The 16,911-nt window shown below is 41.7% G+C and overlaps 1 pseudogene; it reads right to left on the bottom strand.

The window, feature by feature from the left end:
* Nucleotides 1-1,716: 1,716 nt before the first annotated feature.
* Nucleotides 1,717-16,264, bottom strand: LOC139382615 (E3 ubiquitin-protein ligase TRIM68-like; annotated as a pseudogene).
* Nucleotides 16,265-16,911: the final 647 nt, after the last annotated feature.

Here is a 16,911-nt window from a genome sequence, read left to right as displayed (position 1 = left end):
TGGATAAGAGCGTTGTGCCAGAAACCTGAAATCCCAGAGCCGACTAGGGAAGGCACCTCTGGATAAGAGCGTTGTGCCAGAAACCTGAAATCCCAGAGCCGACTAGGGAAGGCACCTCTGGATAAGAGCGTTGTGCCAGAAACCTGAAATCCCAGAGCCGACTAGGGAAGGCACCTCTGGATAAGAGCGTTGTGCCAGAAACCTGAAATCCCAGAGCCGACTAGGGAAGGCACCTCTGGATAAGAGCGTTGTGCCAGAAACCTGAAATCCCAGAGCCGACTAGGGAAGGCACCTCTGGATAAGAGCGTTGTGCCAGAAACCTGAAATCCCAGAGCCGACTAGGGAAGGCACCTCTGGATAAGAGCGTTGTGCCAGAAACCTGAAATCCCAGAGCCGACTAGGGAAGGCACCTCTGGATAAGAGCGTTGTGCCAGAAACCTGAAATCCCAGAGCCGACTAGGGAAGGCACCTCTGGATAAGAGCGTTGTGCCAGAAACCTGAAATCCCAGAGCCGACTAGGGAAGGCACCTCTGGATAAGAGCGTTGTGCCAGAAACCTGAAATCCCAGAGCCGACTAGGGAAGGCACCTCTGGATAAGAGCGTTGTGCCAGAAACCTGAAATCCCAGAGCCGACTAGGGAAGGCACCTCTGGATAAGAGCGTTGTGCCAGAAACCTGAAATCCCAGAGCCGACTAGGGAAGGCACCTCTGGATAAGAGCGTTGTGCCAGAAACCTGAAATCCCAGAGCCGACTAGGGAAGGCACCTCTGGATAAGAGCGTTGTGCCAGAAACCTGAAATCCCAGAGCCGACTAGGGAAGGCACCTCTGGATAAGAGCGTTGTGCCAGAAACCTGAAATCCCAGAGCCGACTAGGGAAGGCACCTCTGGATAAGAGCGTTGTGCCAGAAACCTGAAATCCCAGAGCCGACTAGGGAAGGCACCTCTGGATAAGAGCGTTGTGCCAGAAACCTGAAATCCCAGAGCCGACTAGGGAAGGCACCTCTGGATAAGAGCGTTGTGCCAGAAACCTGAAATCCCAGAGCCGACTAGGGAAGGCACCTCTGGATAAGAGCGTTGTGCCAGAAACCTGAAATCCCAGAGCCGACTAGGGAAGGCACCTCTGGATAAGAGCGTTGTGCCAGAAACCTGAAATCCCAGAGCCGACTAGGGAAGGCACCTCTGGATAAGAGCGTTGTGCCAGAAACCTGAAATCCCAGAGCCGACTAGGGAAGGCACCTCTGGATAAGAGCGTTGTGCCAGAAACCTGAAATCCCAGAGCCGACTAGGGAAGGCACCTCTGGATAAGAGCGTTGTGCCAGAAACCTGAAATCCCAGAGCCGACTAGGGAAGGCACCTCTGGATAAGAGCGTTGTGCCAGAAACCTGAAATCCCAGAGCCGACTAGGGAAGGCACCTCTGGATAAGAGCGTTGTGCCAGAAACCTGAAATCCCAGAGCCGACTAGGGAAGGCACCTCTGGATAAGAGCGTTGTGCCAGAAACCTGAAATCCCAGAGCCGACTAGGGAAGGCACCTCTGGATAAGAGCGTCTGCTAGAATTACAAAAATATTACAAACATAGTTTATATCTTCAGCATTTTTCTTCATCTTACATTTTATTGAAGAATCCCCAAATTCTTAATTATTGGTACTTTTCCGGGAATGTTCCCTCTCTTTGCACAACCCCAATAAGTTCAATTTCATTGAGAGTTGAGATGATCAGAGGGGCAGAGTTCCACTACGTTTACCAGGGCAGAAGTATGGATAGAGTTGTGCACCAGCGGTGTAATCATCTCCATTCCTCAGTGACAGAATCCAGTATCCATTCTCAGGGCTCAGTGTAATCCTTCCCTTCCTGTTGATAGACTCTCTGGCCACTCCTATAGACCAGTCAGTTTTCCCCTTAACCTCCAACTCATAGTAGAATCTCCCTGAAGAGAATCCCTCCTTTCCCAGGACACAAAGAGTAGTATCAAACCTTGCTAGTTTGTCAGGAAGATGTTGTTTTATATCTCCAAGTCTTACTTGTTTCCTGTCCTCAGACAGGACAAGTTTGCAGTTTGCCGTATCAGGGTCCAGAGTCACATCCACTGCATACTGCTGCATCCTCTGGTGCTCAGAATCACACAATGACTTATGTAAAGTCTTCACTGTATCTAACAGCTGGGGCATGATTCTCAGAGTCTCTGCGAGCTGACACAGAGCTCTCCTCAAGTTTCCTACACACAGCTTAGTGTGAATACTGATCTGAGACCAGTCCATGGTGGGAGGAAAACTGCAGAGGGATGCAGAGCTCTGGAGAAGGTGGAGGTGGTCTTCAGTGTTTGAGAGCTTCTCCAGCTCAGTGCGATTTCCTGCTACAACCCCCAAATGAGCCTTTCAGCCCACCTCTCTTCTGCTTTCTTCTCCTCCTCAACCACCTCCATGTAGTCGGTCTGGCTTTTCTGAAAGCTTTGCACCAGATCAGAGAAGAGTTGAATGGTTTTTGCTTTCTCTCTCTCTCTCTCTCTCTGTGTATTTGTTTCTTAGATCTACTGAGTGTTTCATCTCCTGAATCTTCTGCAGTCGCTCCTGGATCAGATGCTGCACTCGTGCCTCTGTCTTCCCCAGCTGAGCCTTCCTCTCTTCACACTCTTCCTCTATAGGGACATTGTGGTGATATTTGTTGTCTGTCTCAGTGCAGAACTGGCAGACACACATCTGGTCAGTCCTACAGAACACCTCCAGGAATTTGTTGTGCTTCTTACATGTCCTGTCTTCTTCCAGGTTGTCCACAGGGTCAATCAGCGTGTGTCTCTTTAGGGCTGGGGCTATCTGATGAGGCTGCAGGTGAGTCTCACAGAAAGAGGTCAGACCCACCAGGCAGGACTTGCAGGCCTTGAGCTTTGTCCCAGTTCGACAGGTTTGGTAGGATGTTGTGCTTGGCTGACGGGAGATTTCTCTTGAACTACATGCATGAATTGATCAGCCATGTCAGCAATGAAAGTATTGACAAAGAGATTTGGTCTCCTATAAAACCTTAGTTTACACAGTGGACACAGGCAGTGGTCAGTGGACTGTCATTTCTCTTTTCTTATTTGAGCTGTTCTTGCCATAGTATGGACTTGGACATTTACCAAATAGTGCCATCTTCTGTATACCCCCCTACCTTGTAACAACAAAAATGATTGGCTCAAACGCAACTTCTTCAGGATTGGTGGGTCCCCTGCGGGATAGTTGAGCTAATGTAGGCTAATGTGATTAGCATGAGGTTGTAAGTGACAAGAACATTTCCCAGGACATAGACATATCTGATATTGGCAGAAAGCTTAAATTCTTGCTAATCTAACTGCATTGTCCAATTTACAGTAGCTATTACAGTGAACGAATACCATGCTATTGTTTGAAGAGAGTGCGCAGTTTTGAACATAAAAAGTTATTACCTATAATTTTACAATGTAGAAAATAGTAAAAATAATGAAAAACCCTTGAATGAGTAGGTGTTCTAAAACTTTTGATGGTAGTGTATGTGCATGCATTAAGCTTAAAGGGATATTTTACAAAAAACTTTTAAATAAACATTTTAGTGTTTATTTAATTTGCCTTGTCATCACAGTTCTTGCTCTATTCTGAAAGTGTTTTATCTTCAAAATGTAACTGCTGACATGCAAAACTTTTTGGATGTGTTAACAATTGTCTAATGAACAAAACACTAATAAATAGTTTTTGAGTAAAATATACATTTAAGATATATTTTCTTCTTAGCCTTTCTTGGCCACTGTAGGGAGAGAAAGCAATAAAATATAATCTCTCCATCATTTACTCACTTGTGTGTGTTGTTAACTCGATCCTGTCCTTAGATCTTTTCTTTGAAGAACAAAAAGAGAAAACTGTTATTAAACTGTTATTAAACCTATGTATATCCTTTGTTAGGTTTTAATTTTTCAGAGTAAATAACTCACGGACACTAGAGAAGCTTAACCAAGTTGAATTCTTCCCAAAGGGTCGTTACAGCTGCAATTCAGACCAATAGATGGCATCCCCCGTGGTGGTATTCATACCCCACTTTGGGTGAAGTTTCCTCCTTATCTCTAAACATTGCATCATTCTTGCTAAGCAGGGAAATAAATGATATGAGCCTTCAATGGTTTCTATCCTTAGCAGTACTGTCACGTGCAATTGTTTTCTCTGCACTCAGCCCCTCCCAAGCTTCATTTTGGCACCCTGCATGTCTCCTTTGTAACTAATGTTCCTATACTCTGAGTATAACAATGTTCAAAGATTACCCCAGAATCCAACACCTTCAAAGATAATGGAAAGCAATTATAATGATATCACATAACCTCAAATTAAGCAGCTCAAAAGCTTAACTCACATGCCAGTCAGTGAACATAGTTATGAGTCAGACAATAACATTTTCTACAGGACCTGACAAGGGTTAACTCCTGGCCTCAGTCATAGTACCAGGAGGAGCAGAGGAGGACAGGCCAGTAACACATACTCTGCTGCCTCTCTCCCTGTGGACAACAGCATCTAGAAAATCATTGAACATTCTGAGGATTAAAGAGGAGCAAGGAATGGTGTGGTCATCTATGGTATATAATCGGTGCTACGTTATTAGCTGTATTGGAAATGTACAATCCAATGTCAATATCAAACATTTCATGGAAGTTTAATTAGGTCAAAGTGAATTACAAAGTAGGCTAGTAGTGGCACCCCACCCTTACGTGCAGTAAATCATTGGAATAATCATTAGATTCAATGTAATTCCCCCCTACTAAGAAATGTGTATCTGTTCAGCCTTTTAGTCTCTGAATATTTTGCTAATAATCTCAATTCCAGAGCATTAAGACTTTTATCTCCCTCACCAACTTTAAACATCTGCTATCTGAGCAGCTAACCGATCACTGCAGCTGTACATAGCCGATCGGTAAATAGCCCACCCAATTTACCTACCTCATCCCATACTGTTTTTATTTATTTACTTTTCTGCTCTTTTGCACACCAGTATCTCTACCTACACACCATCTGATCATTTATCACATAATCTGCTAAATTGTAATTATTCGCCTACCTACTCATGCCTTTTGCACACAATGTATATACACTCTCTTTTTTCTACTGTGTTATTGACTTGTTTATTGTTTACTCCATGTGTAACTCTGTGTTGTTGTCTGTTCACACTGCTATGCTTTATCTTGGCCAGGTCGCAGTTGTAAATGAGAACTTGTTCTCAACCAGCCTACCTGTTTAAATAAAGGTGAAATATTTGTTTTAATTAAAATTTTAAAAACGTCCATATTTCAAGTGGCCAGTGGCATGTACTGTACCAGGACGACGGTGCTTCTCAAGCCCAAAATTAAGAAAATCTGTGCAAAATGTAAGGAGATCCCAACGCAGTTGTGTGATGACATAGGCAACAGAAAAAAGTCAAATCTGTGGATTGTAGCTGTGCAATCATTATAGCTCATTTAACCATCAACGGATGCACACAGGTGATCGATGTAGATGAAGACAAGGTAGGCTGAACAGCATAAGATTTTCAGAAGCAACAATGAGTCAATGTACCTCTTGTGTAAACATAAAATCTTTGAAAGTTATGATCATAGGCGACGCATCCATAAGGCTAGGGGAAGCCTTCCCTAAAGTAAATTGAATTAAATTGACAAAATTATACACCTATTAGACTACTCCTGTCTATCCAAAAATAAATAAAAGCATTCAAAATAGTCTACTAAAGCATGATTTGGCCACAAAGGATCATTATCTTGGATTGTTTTAAATCACATTGCCTACAGTCAGAAGGAAAGGCAGCATGAGCAACTTGGGCAGCGGGCGCTGAAAATACCAAATACATTATTTTTGAGTTGCAACTGTCAGTGGGAAGTAGAGGCCCAGCCAGGCATCTCACAATATTTCAAAATACAATTGCGGGAAAACAAATGGTTGCTGGAAAGAGAAGACAATGAAAAGACTCTAATCTGTCTTTTAGTTATACATTTTCTCAACTTCATTGAGCAAACAACAGTGTAGCCTACCTTATAATGGCACCAGCAGAGAGCATCAGCAATATCCCAGGTGAGTGTGCACTCTGCATATTCACTCTTTTTCATTGTCAGTGGTGATTTTAGCATGTCAATCTTGGTGGGGTAAAAAAAAATGTGGAATGCATGCCAGCAAAGCCACTACACAGCACAGCACAGCACTAAACAATACATTAATTGCACAATAACGGTGACAAACGGTGCTGTTAGGGCCTAGATAAAGCTGTCCGAACAGCAGAGTCCCAACAGCAGGACCAACACCTTACCACTGCTACTCCTGGCTATCAGCGGAGCCTTGTCTGGCAGAGAAACAGTTCATTCAGCCTCATTTACTGCCTTTAAAAAAACATAGCTGTTATGGCTGACTTGATTAAACACATGTGGTTTCTACTGACAGTTGATATACACAAACTATGGCATACGGGGATGACAAGCAGGTAAGAGGAAAGCTGTAATTTTGAATAAGACATCAATGAGCAAGCAGGGACAGGCGTAGTCAATATAACTATTTGCTCAGCACTTTTGAAATGTACAGCGACAGAATTCAGAACATGGGCCGTTCTTACAGTATTCTCCCTGTACACCAAGTCAGAGCCGTAGGATAAATAAAGAGGGACTATAAGCAGACAATGAAAGCTCTTACAATATTAGATGATTACATTTCTCTAAAACAGGTTATAGGCTAAATGTGCACCACCAAGTCAGAACAGTAGGCAAAATTAAGAGAGGAAAATAGACCAAATTATTAAGGTGAGGCACAAGGGCTACTAACAGTTTACTACACAACATACACGTAGTATTACTTTCTTAGCTACAGTAACATATCTCCATGGCATATTACATCATTTATACAGCAGCATACAAGACATGTTTGGACTTACCTTGTTGTGCTGTGCTCACTTGAACAGGAAGGTGGGGAGGTGGTCCTTCGTGGGCAAATTTTGTCATCAAACTTTGTCATCAAAGTCTGGCATTCTCTGGCAACACACTTCCTCTCCCAGACGCCCACATGGATGTGTGTTTGATAACACACACACCTCGCTCCCTTTCTTGGCTTCCATGGCAACCCCCACGGGAACCTTTTACCAATAAAATCTTTCCCCCACGGGAACCACACCTGTTGGCATTCTCACAAACATTGATTCAATAATATATTGAACTTTTCTCGCAGCACAGGTATATAAAACTTTTTTAAGGCCTTGCTCACAATTCATTTTGTGGCAGCACAATGACCAAACGATATATTAAATGTGAGGCTCTTTTTTAATTTTACCTTTATTTTACTAGGCAAGTCAGTTAAGAACAAATTCTTATTTTCAATGACGGCCTAGGAACAGTGGGTTAACTGCCTGTTCAGGGGCAGAACGACAGATCGGCAGACCTTGTCAGCTCGGGGTTTTGAACTTGCAACCTTCTAGTCCAACGCTCTAACCACTAGGCTACCCTGCCACCCTCTTGATAACATCTTTGATCATGACATTGGTGAGGAGGAGAGAGTCCTTGTTAAACTTTGACACAAAGCAGTCTGTGATAAATTGCACGATATGTTTAATCTGAGTATTTGTTACAGATAAAATAAGCCATACATTATGCTTTTTTTACTCAAAAACGAGTTGCATGAGCTCAGGTCAATGAGGCCTACAGGCCATAACTGGCAAATAGAAGTTCAAAACGTGTAATGTTCACAAGAACCTAAGGTGATAAAAAGATCAAAAACAACATTAGGTGAAACATATGTATTATTATTGATTTATAATTAGCTATATAAAAGGTGGCTCTACAAAATATTGACTTTGGGGGGGGGGGGGGGGGGGGGGATAGTTATGCACACTCAAGTTTTCAGTTTTTTGGTCTTATTTCTTGTTTGTTTCAAAATAAAAAATATTTTGCATCTTCAAAGTGGTAAGCATGTTGTGTAAATCAAATGATACAAACCCCCCAAAAATCCATTTCAATTCCAGGTTGTAAGACAACAAAATAGGAAAAATGCCAAGAGGGGTGAATACTTTTGCAAGCCACTATATATAATGTTAATGATTTTATTGTAATTTTTTTAATCTTACATGACATATTTTTATGTTGATTGATGAGCCACAGAGTAGTAATTTATTAGAATAGCTGACTGAAGATGTTTTTCCAACAGTACAGACAGACATTATCACACCACTGGCAATGGGTTGGAATAAGAGGAAGTTCACTAACATGTATTTTATGTTGGCAAATTGTTGCCAATTTTATGTTGGGGGGTTTAATCATCTTTAAAAAAAATGTTTAGCTGTATCTGCTTTCTCATTCATGTTTATCTATTTCTACATGTCTGAAGGTACGTTAGGTTCTGAACAAATAGAGCAAAAACTGAAACGGACAACCAGAAAAAGTTCAAACCAAGTTTATTCTACCCACAAACATATATTTATACCATCTGAGTAGACAGAGTTGCCACCTTGCATGTCTAAGATAAACACTCCTTCTCTGTTGTTAGTCAGAAACACAGTATGTTCCTCTCACTGGTATTGTCATGGCCTGCCTAAGTCTAGGACCCTCATAGGTGTGGAAGTGTGTGTGTATGGGATAGGACTGTAGTCAGATGGTTTTCGGGGTGGGCCCCTATGGTCCCCCTCCCAGCAGTGTCTTCTCTCTTCAACTGCTGATCTTATCTCCAGTTGAGTTCCACATCCCTCATTGTCCTAGTTCCTCAGCAACTGACCTGCAGTATCAGGAATTTAAACTAGAATGCTCCCCTTTGTCTTCTTCCTTAGAAATATCAATATTCAGCAACAGAATATTCACTTTCTGCCCTTCCCCTTGTCTCACTCAGTAATTTTCCATACCCAAAGTTCCTATTCACCCTTAATTTACCCTTCATTCACCCTTCATTAACCTATACATTTACTATACAAGTAAAGTAATCAATACATTCTAATATGATGACAGGAATAAGCATATTTCAAGACAGAATTCAACAGGTAGAAAAGTGAATGTTTCTCTGTCTCTCAACTTCATAATTGCATTGATGTCAGTGGAGTCATGTTTGTAACTTGCCACAGCCACACTTCAGGATAGTCAGACAGGGCATCTCCAGAAGAAGATTGAGGGGCTTTACCTCAGTGTGAAACAGAGGAAACACTACCTCTACCGTTTGACAGGTAAGGTCCAACAACAATATGGCCTCAAACACATTATTTATCAAACAGTAAAACTGATTTGTGAAAGAAAATGCAATAGTCATTCACACAGACCATGTTAATGGTCAAATGTAGGCACGCCCTATGTTATTAATTGATCTAATGCAACACATTTCATTAAACTGAGAAATCATGTGACCATAAACAGAAATTAGTTGATTGCTTTGTACTCTCTTTGTTTGTGCCTCTATAGTAGCTCTATAACTTATAGTCATGTAATATATCTGAATATACAGTCCATCTTATCACCCTTTTTTATTCAGACGGCAACAACAGGAGCCATCAGATTCTGAGAAAAATTGTTGAGGACAAAGCAGCCTTGACAGCTTCCATTGTTCAACCTCACGAGCACCAGGCAGAGTTTAGTCTCCCCACAATGGATGCGCTGCTCAATACTGACAACTTTGTGTGGCAATGGGAGAGACTTGGCACCAGTAAGTATAAGTATATGATTGCAGAAGGTATCTATTGTGATTAAATGTTTACCTTCAGCGTAGGCTGCAGTCATTGCTGTTGTTCTGTTATACACCTCTGTAAGTTTACATCTCACAGACAACAGCCATCTTGCCATCAAAAAGGCAATCTTCGACAGACTGATGTTGGTGAACAGACTGCAGGAGGAAGAGAGGATCCTGGTGCAGGAGATGAAGAGGCACTGGGGAGCCTACAAAGAGCAGTGGGAACTCTGGAGGCACTGTCCATACAGCTGCAAGATCAGAGTGAGTTGAGGTTTATACTATTTTTGGACTTAACTTTTTGTCTTGCTTTACAAACACCCTTCCTACTATTTTGTGTAATGAAATTGTTCATAATTTACTGCTTTACATGTGACTTTTAGGCAATGCAGTAGAGTTGTCAGAGGGAGGGAGGAATGGCCTTCTCTTCCTCCTGAAGAGAAGATTGAGTGAACTGACACAAGACCAAGACAACACCAGGAACACCTACCAAAAGCTGATTCTGGGAGAAGGGGCTATTTTGAATGAATCTGATGTAAATGAAACCTCAGATGAAGATAGAAGTCCTATTGCTGAGAGCTTAGATAGCGACTGCTATGCTTTCTGAAATCATACACCACCCCGGACTCTTTCTCTCGGACTCTCTCTCTCATGAAGGAGAGGAAGAAGGCCGCCACCACCTCCCTACGGAGCAGCCTGGTCTCCTGACATTGACCCCTGACACCTCACCTTCTGAACCCATCCAGGGAAATGTAATTTGCCTGATGATGCGCTAGTGGAGAAGGAATGTGTCATTTCAGCGCAATTGTTGCCATGTTTCCTCTCCTCACCTCCGTTTCTTCTGATCCTAGACTATGGCAACATCATCAGCAACTCAGTCTGTTGGTTAAGAACCTCTTTACTGTGGAATGTGGTTGTTCTTCATGATTTAAAAATAATGTTTTTGTATTTTCTATGCTGCCTTGATTGGGATTTTTGTGTAATTGTGAGTTGCAAATTAGTCCTTGGTCTCAATAGGACTGCTAAAATAAATAAATAAATGTCTTAATAAATGAATGCATTAAGCACTAACAGCTCTGAGTGTGTGTTTCAATCGTTTACATAGTATGAATGAATTATTTTGATATAATAAAACGTGTTGGTGCAGCATGCTGCAAGCCATTGCTGCCCCTTGCAACATTCTAAGTACAACATCATCTTTGTAATCTGATATTGAGTGGAATGTACTGTTGCCCAACCCATACATTTCAGCAGTACATTGTACCCTACACCATCATTTCAAATGGAATGTGTCCTGTTAAAGCTTACTGCATGATGGAGGACAATAACGTAGTATGCCTATTTACAGCAGCATATGATTTAATAGTTATTTTACCTAAATTAATTGATGTCATTTATTATATTCATGGTACAAAAAAAACTGAATTTGACAGTATACAGTTCACAAACTATAGCCTACTAAGATAGGCACCTGGCACAATGCTGATTGATATAGGTGAGCAGTGGATTGGTCTGAACAACTTTAGTAGCCCTAGTGATTTTATTGTGAGGAATGAGAAAACAATCATCAAAAGTGATGGGAATATTGCATTTTGAAAATCAAATACTTATAATTGAATATGTAGGCAAGTTCCCACATCAGTGGACCTGTGTGAGGGGTGTCATGAAGAAACAGAGCGTTTTGAAAGGGCTGATGCAGTGTTTCACTATTTAGGTCGTGCAGGGCTCCTGTTACCATTTTTAACAGGGAACAACTTATTGGGTTATAGCTTATTATATTGCCAACTGACCTTCAAATAGTCTACGCAATACAGGGCTATTATAGGCCTATGCGATAATGAGGCCATCTTCATTGAGCAGTTAATTACAGGCCTATAATAGGCTAAGTATAGCTATAGATTAAAATACATATAGGCCTACTTGTATATCATCATGGTTTATATGCTGTATATATAGCCTACCATGCTATTATGTTTATTACCTTACGTGCATTCTTTCTGTAGGCTTCTTTCTGTAAGCTACCACTGCATCATATTGACATGCTGCATGATTTTTACAGGTGCATTTATCTGCTTGGGTTAACAGAGGGATGCTACTTAACAGAGGGATGTGTTTTCTGAAGGTGAAAGCCAAATCATGGCAAAGCTGCTCTATTTGGATAGGAAGTGAGAATTCAGTGCATAATTGTCTTGCTTATCAGAAATATGCTGTGCCGAAAACCATGGCAAAATAGGTGCGGTTATGGCCATTATGCGAAGAATGGGTATCAGGGTTGAATGGCCATATAAAGGGTGTAGAATGTTTAAATAATTTATTTCCGAGGTTCTCAAGGCTCCAATATCAATATAAAACATTTTTTTATGAACATTTACATACATACACTTGTTTTCTTCCATGAAGCGCTATACACCCCAGAAAACCTATTTTAACAAACCATGTCTGGTCATGGAATCCCCAAAAGTGTGTTTTTTTGTAGCTCTGACTTGTGGCTTGGCACAAAATATATTTGGGATAAATCAGACATATTTATGCTCAGTAGCGCCCCCCAAAGGTGCAACTTCTCCAAACTGGAATGACTCGTAAGTCAAAAACAGATGAACCTATCCTAACATTATTGTACATGAAGGTTTACTAAGGGACCCTAATTAAATCATGAGGCTCCCACATTTCAGGTTTAAATCTGAAGAACTGAAAAACACACTTTTAAAAGTGTTATGTAACGTTATGTAGGGTTTAATGAAGGTACATATACATTTACAGGCATATCATAATGATATTGAAGAATATATTGATACGAATCCGATCAGGGTTAGAAAAATAAACTACAATTCACAACTTATCTGGTTTAGGGAAGAAAATGTTATTTCAGAAAAAACGGATATTACATAAGCAAACGTCAATGTGATTCAAATTCAAGACCGATGCAGCTCCAATAATTTATGAATACTATCAAAAAGTAATAATACAATGTATTAACGTAATGTATTTTAGTCGTCGACTTTCACTGTCATTGCTGTTACATTAATAAACAACTAAGATAACGTGCTGCACTATAGAGGTAACAGCCCAGACTCGCATTGTGTACAGTGGAAAAATAGTGGAAAATAGTCATTGACATGTACCTTTGCACTTATTCGGTTTCTGTCTTTTCTGGCACTCTGCAGTGTCAGTGTCCTCCTCCATGGTCACAATGGACCCCTGCATCTCTTCCACTGTGAACTTCAACCTGAATGAACAGACATGATTGGTAGTGAAACTCTTAGATGGCACATACACATTATTTGCTGGTCCAAATTCACTCCCTAACCCTCCTCCTTGGCCCTGACTTAACCCTTAGATTTTTCTGAAGGGTCTGGATATGTCACGCCCTGACCATAGAGAGCCTTTTTATTCTCTATTTCGGTTAGGTCGGGGTGTGACTAGGGTGGGTGATCTAGTGCATTTATTTCTATGTTGGCCTGGTTATGGTTCCCAATCAGAGGCAGCTGTTTATCGTTGTTTCTGATTGGGGATCATATTAAGGCAGCCATTTCCCCACTGTGTTTTGTGGGATCTTGTTTTTTGTGTAGTTGCCTGTGAGCACTGCATTTGCTGCACGTTTCGTTTGCTGTTTATTGTTTTTGTACATTTCACAAGTAAAGATGTGGAACCCAGATCACGCTGCATGTTGGTCTGAGCATATGTCCAACGACAATTGTGACAGGATAGGTATAATCAGGAAAGTGGTGGAGCTTACACCTTACACATATACAACCATCTAATGGTTAGGGCCAAGGGAAAGAGTTAGGGAGTGAAGTGGGAACGGCTAAATTCACTATGGGTAAATCGCAAATCACACAGGGAGCCTTTTTTATACGTGCGTGAACAAGCATGCTTAGGCTGGAAAAGGATTTGCATGGGATTCAATGAGAGAAAACAGACAGTGGTATCATAAGTATATAGAAAGCCAAATTAGAAGCTATTTTTCTCACGCCGCAATGCTTGTAAAACGAGCTGGTACATTCTCTGAAAATAGACAGTTTGTGCATTGTTACCGAGTCTGAAATTGTGAAGTGCAGGTTAGTATTTTACGCCATGAGTCTTGTTCTAGAGGCAGCTCTGCAAAGTGGTCACTAGTTGGCAAAGCCACAAAGCCATACAATTAGATTTTAAACCTAACCACAATGCTAACCCTAATGCCTGACCCTAACCCTAAATTAAGACCAAAAAGCGATTTTTTTTGACAATTAATTTTTACAATATAGCCAGCTGGCCTATCTAGAGGGAAATCACTCAATTCTGCCCCCAGGACAACCGTGATGACAAATGTCAACACGCTTGTGAAGTTAATCTAAAAAGTGTCTCTTTAGTGTAAATACGTTTAATTTCAAGCCAACATTATGTATGGACTAGTGCTTATGAAGCAATGTATGAATGCCACGTTATTCTACATTTATAAACTTGACTGTGTCCTCCAATGTGACCACAGTCACCTTCTCCACCTCCTCCATCATCACGTCCCCCCCTCAACTGCCTCCTCCATGGTGACCAGGGTCACCTTCTCCGTCTCCCCATCACCAAGGGCCCATCCTCAACGGCCTCCTCCATGGTTGAACCCTTATGGTTGAAAATTGCTATTATTTTATAATACTTTTATTGCATCAAATGGTTGTTTTATGCAACAGAATAGAGTATGTTGTTAACTATTGTGTGTGTGTTCTACTGAGGATGGGCCTCTGGGAGATAACACTGACAGAGGAGATTTATGATGTCTTTTGGGTGATTAAACCTAAAGAGCATTCCAGAGCATTAGTTAATGTTTCTGTTCTATACCGTACCAGGGAGAGATGGTTCCAGTTTGGAGTCGGAGGGCCAGACACTGGTCTCTCTATACAATAGAAACTGTTGACACAGCAGATACTGTCTGCTATGTATTATAGGTATCTTTCATACAGATCTTAACCTTGTGATCCATTCTATATATCTGTTGTTCGTCATGTAGGTTGAAAGGGGTGTATCTTGGCTATAAAAGACTTTTGGACTTTTGTCTCGTGGCTCTCAACCAATCATCTGAGCGTGAATCGCCGACCAGCCATGACCAGCCATCATTATCGTAGCACACCCCATCGATGTGTGCATTGCATCGATGTGTGCATCCCTTATTAATTAGTGATTAAAAATGTAGTTTAAGTATAACTCTGACTTGTGTGATAAGTGTGTCTCTCCTCATTTGATAGTAAAGAAATTAACCACCACACCCCGGTCACCTTCTCTGCCTCCTCTATCCCCATGAGCCCCTCCTCAACGAACTCCTCAATGGGGATGATGGTCACCTGCTCCGCCATCACCATGGGCCCCTCCTCAGCTGCCTTCTCTATGGTGACCACAGTCACCTTCTCTACCCACTCCCTCACCACGGGCCCCTCCTCAGCTGCCTTCTATATGGTGACCACAGTCACCTTCTCTACCCACTCCCTCACCCCGGCCCCTCCTCAGCTGCCTCCTCTATGGTGACCACAGTCACCTTCTCTACCCACTCCATCACCACTGGCCCTTCCTCAGCTGCCTCCTCTATGGTGACCACAGTCACCTTCTCTACCCACTCCATCACCATGGGCCCTTCCTCAGCTGCCTTCTCTATGGTGACCACAGTCACCTTCTCTACCCACTCCATCACCACTGGCCCTTCCTCAGCTGCCTTCTCTATGGTGACCACAGTCACCTTCTCTACCCACTCCATCACCATGGGCCCTTCCTCAGCTGCCTTCTCTATGGTGACCACAGTCACCTTCTCTACCCACTCCATCACCACTGGCCCTTCCTCAGCTGCCTTCTCTATGGTGACCACAGTCACCTTCTCTACCCACTCCATCACCACTGGCCCTTCCTCAGCTGCCTCCTCCTGGTTGGCTGACTCACAAGCCAATGCTGAAAACAATGCATACTATTAAGTAATAGACTTTTGTGGTGGAAAGAAAATGTCATATTTCATTACTATACAATTACAAATGTACAAAATTACAAATGACATATACAACAGTATTTGCAATGTTTCAAATAATTTGATTACAAATGTGACTGGGGCCTTGAAGAAACTTTTTAGGCTACTAATTTTCAATAACTGCGTATGACCACAAAAGCCTGTGTACGACCAGGTACAGTAAAATAATGTGGTTGAAATGCCCCTGGCTATATGCCTACATCATTGAAAATCTACATACATCATATGAATTTGAATTACTAGGGATGCCACTGTAATTCTGGGAAAAATAAAAAGGCTAAAATGACAAACACAGGTCCATAACTATAGAAGGAGATTCTGGCACTCTCCTGATGCTTACGGTATTACAACAAAGATGTCATTTGAGAATCGATTGTTCATTCATTTGAATGGCAATTTAACAAATTTAAGGGTGGTTCACACCAAAAAATAGATACCACTTCAGCCAAGTATGTATAAGTAAGTATAAGTATAACTCTGACTTGTGTGATAAGTGTGTCTCTCCTCATTTGATAGTAAAGAAATTAACCACCACACCCCGGTCACCTTCTCTGCCTCCTCTATCCCCATGAGCCCCTCCTCAACGAACTCCTCAATGGGGATGATGGTCACCTGCTCCGCCATCACCATGGGCCCCTCCTCAGCTGCCTTCTCTATGGTGACCACAGTCACCTTCTCTACCCACTCCCTCACCACGGGCCCCTCCTCAGCTGCCTTCTATATGCTCACTTCGCTCACTATAGATTTGATAACGTTTTAGTGCCTTTGTTAAAGGTGAGTACATGATCCACTCCAAAAACATGTGAGAATGCCAACCAACTGTTAATCAACTGTCAACTGTCATTTACACCTGTGTCAAGGATTAGAATAAAAATATATATATTTTTTAAATACCCAATTCTAACATTTAATCCAATCCGATTGCCGAAATCTGATTAGAAACATTTTGAAAAACTTGGACCTGTTGATTATTATCATTTACGCTTGTGTCTCACTCTAGATAACTGATGTCTGAAACCAGACATATGCTGATGAAGGTGGACAACAAAACATTTGTGTTAGTTTATTCCCTTGCTTGCTGAAAAGAAAAACGAAAGAGGAAGCTGGGAAGTTTTAGATATTTTGTATGCAAACCACCCCTCATTCGTTGTATATGGGTTTAACACACCAACATTTTGAGTATTAAGCGCGATGGTACTTAAAAACATGCTTTATTTCAGAAAAATACTTTACTTATGCGCTGCTTATCCGGCTAGAGTAACGTCATTGGT

The sequence above is a fragment of the Oncorhynchus clarkii genome, chromosome 24, assembly GCF_045791955.1.
Source record: "Oncorhynchus clarkii lewisi isolate Uvic-CL-2024 chromosome 24, UVic_Ocla_1.0, whole genome shotgun sequence".
Classification (NCBI taxonomy): Eukaryota; Metazoa; Chordata; class Actinopteri; order Salmoniformes; family Salmonidae; genus Oncorhynchus; species Oncorhynchus clarkii.
This window is presented reverse-complemented; position numbering and strand designations above follow the sequence as displayed.